We start from the raw sequence: 2,772 nt of genomic DNA, 5'->3' as shown, positions 1-2,772 counted from the left end.
GCCTTTAATCCCAGCACTTGGGAGGCAGAGACAGGATTTCTGAGTTCAAGGCCAGCCTGATCTACAGAGTGAGTTCAAGGACAGCCAGGGCTATACAGAGAAACCGTCTCAAAAAACCAAAAAAAAAAAAAAAAAATAGGATTTGAAAAAATTAAAGTTACACATTGACCTACCTTTTGGCTCTTATTAGCCCTCTTTGTGGTCTTTGCTTAAATTTCACCTTGTCAGGAAGATCTTTTCTGAGATTTTTCTGAGAAAATCATTATATTATTATACCTTTTCACCCCTAAAGCCTAGAGTGCCCCCAGATTCAATACCTACAACTGGCACTTAACCTATTTTTACACCATTTCCTATACGATATTGTTTTACACTAAAATAAAAGCTACCTGTTACATATCTGAAAATATTTAAGTGAAAAGCTGAAAATGAAAAGCTGAAGTGAAAATATCTAAGAGAAAAAGTAACAAAATTATGAAAATCTCAAGAAGAAGTTTTCTAATTCTTTTGTATTTTTAAAAGAACAGAAGAGAACTGGCTATGGTGGCACTCGCTTGTAATCCCAGTCCTAGGGTTTTATAAACTAAAGCACTGCCCCTCACACTGACTAGAAGCTGCACCTGTTTTAGGGACTCATCAAGGCCAAATGACTGATTATGGAGAGTGAAAATGTTGCAGACCAGAGAAATTATCTGGGCTAATTTTAGGTACTTTGAAAGCCAGTCATTATTCGCTTCTTTGTCTGACATAACATTTTGTGACAAGTCCTTTAAAATTAGCTTCCACTAATCCAAAATCCAAGAATTGTACTAGGTAGTATATGGGTAGCACAGATTCTCCTCCTTTGCTGTGACTTCCCACTTATCCCCACCAATACTTTTGGTGCATGCCTTGATAAATTATTTTTCCTTGTTCTGTAACTAGTTTTTCTTTCCATTTGCCTAGTTGGTTTGGGTATTTGCACGCTAAACAAAAAGGTCTGTGTAGTAGAATTATAGATGGTAACTGACCAGTGTGCTTTATCCTGTGCAGTGGAGTTATACATGGTAACTGAGCAGTTTATTATGTGTAGTAGAGTTGTGATAGTAATTGAGCAGTCTACTTTATTCAGAGTTTAAATCCATCTAAGAAGAAATGATAAAAGTTGACAGCTCACAAGAGAATTTAGAAAACTACCAGAACTCAAGAAATATATTGCTGGGCAGTAGTAGCACACACCTTTAATCCCAGCACTTGGAAGGCAGAGGCAGGTGGATTTCTGAGTTCGAGGCCAGCCTGGTCTACAGAGTGAGTTCCAGGACAGCCAGGGCTACACTGAGAAACCCTGTCTTGAAAGAAAAGAAAGAAATATATTAAAGGATTGTAAGTAAAAATGCATAGGCTGTCAAATAATGAGAAATTCTAAGGAGCATTATTTTTTTTAGACTTCTCCTATTCACTTATTTCCGTCTTCCTGTCCTCACCCAGAAAACCTGGAGTTGCTTCATCACTAGCTCATTCTACTGTCTTTTCTAGAAATGCCCAAACAGAACTAGATCTATGTCAAAGGAACAAATTTTATGGTATCCTTTAGTAAAACCTAAAAAAGAGGTCAGAAGTGGTACACACCTTTAATCCCAGTGTTTAGGAGACAGAGGCAGTCAGATTTCTGAGTTTGAGGTTAGTCAAGTCTACAAAGAGAGGTCAGTCTGTCAAAAAAAAAAAAAGATTGTAAATAAGAAAAATTGATAGACTAACAAAATAAAGATAAATTCTAAGGAATCTAAGTTTTCACATCCAGACTGAAAAACTCACTCAGGTTTGGTAGAAGTTGCAAGGAACTTTGAGTCACCCTACCTACACAATAAAGCGTTTTCTGACTTCAACAATTAGAAATCTCCATTTGTAAGTGCAGCCCTTTCTACAAAGCCACTATTAAATACTGATTTGACCAAAGTCTATGTAACAAGCGCCATGTGTTCACCTTTGCTCTCACAGATGCAATGTACACTTGTACTGTATTTCTGTCAATGATGGTCTAATGTAACTGTGCTTTTGGAGTTTATGACATGCATTCTGGCAGTTGGGTTTTTTTGTTCGGTGATTGCTTTAATCTAAACCAGCCCTTAAATTTTCTAAAAATGATTGAGCAGCAAACCTTTCTCCACTTCAGTTTTATACATAAAAAACAAAAAACAAAGGTTTATTTCATATGTATGCCTGTAGGTATATATGTGTACCACAGGATGCCTGGTGCTGGCAAAGGCCAAAAAATGTCATCAGGCCAAACTGGAATTATGGATGGTTCTGTGCATCACGTGGGTACTGGCAACTGAGCCTGGATTTCCTACAAGAGCGGAAAATACTCTTAACCTCTCAACCATCTCTCCAGCCCTGGTTTTCTATTTTTTTTTTTTTTTTAATTTATGGAATGCTTCACGAGTTTGCATGTCATCCTTACACAGGGGCCATGCTAATCTTCTCTGTATCGTTCCAAGTTTATTATATGTGCTGCCGAAGTGAGCACCAGTTTTCTATTTTTAACTTAGGATGCACTAATGTCACTATATTCAGGATACCCGATATAAGGGGGTGTCTATACGCGCACACACACACACACACTTTTAGGATAATTTCTGAACTTAGAATCATGGCATTAATATATATGGGCTATTACCTGTCTACCTATATTGTCTGTGCTTTCCCTCTACAACTGTCTCTTGGGGGAAAAAAAAAAAAAAACTTATCCTGGCCCTTAACCAAACCTTACTAAAAAAGAAAGAAAGAGGGGGT

At 37.3% G+C, this 2,772-nt stretch overlaps 1 non-coding gene across 1 annotated transcript; it reads right to left on the bottom strand.

Moving 5' to 3' along the window:
* Window positions 1-2,399: 2,399 nt before the first annotated feature.
* On the bottom strand, window positions 2,400-2,506 carry LOC116087830. The gene has a single exon (XR_004117633.1). It is a non-coding gene; the product is annotated as a U6 spliceosomal RNA (small nuclear RNA).
* Window positions 2,507-2,772: the final 266 nt, after the last annotated feature.

Source organism: Mastomys coucha, unplaced genomic scaffold (genome assembly GCF_008632895.1).
Source record: "Mastomys coucha isolate ucsf_1 unplaced genomic scaffold, UCSF_Mcou_1 pScaffold13, whole genome shotgun sequence".
NCBI lineage: Eukaryota > Metazoa > Chordata > Mammalia > Rodentia > Muridae > Mastomys > Mastomys coucha.
This window is presented reverse-complemented; position numbering and strand designations above follow the sequence as displayed.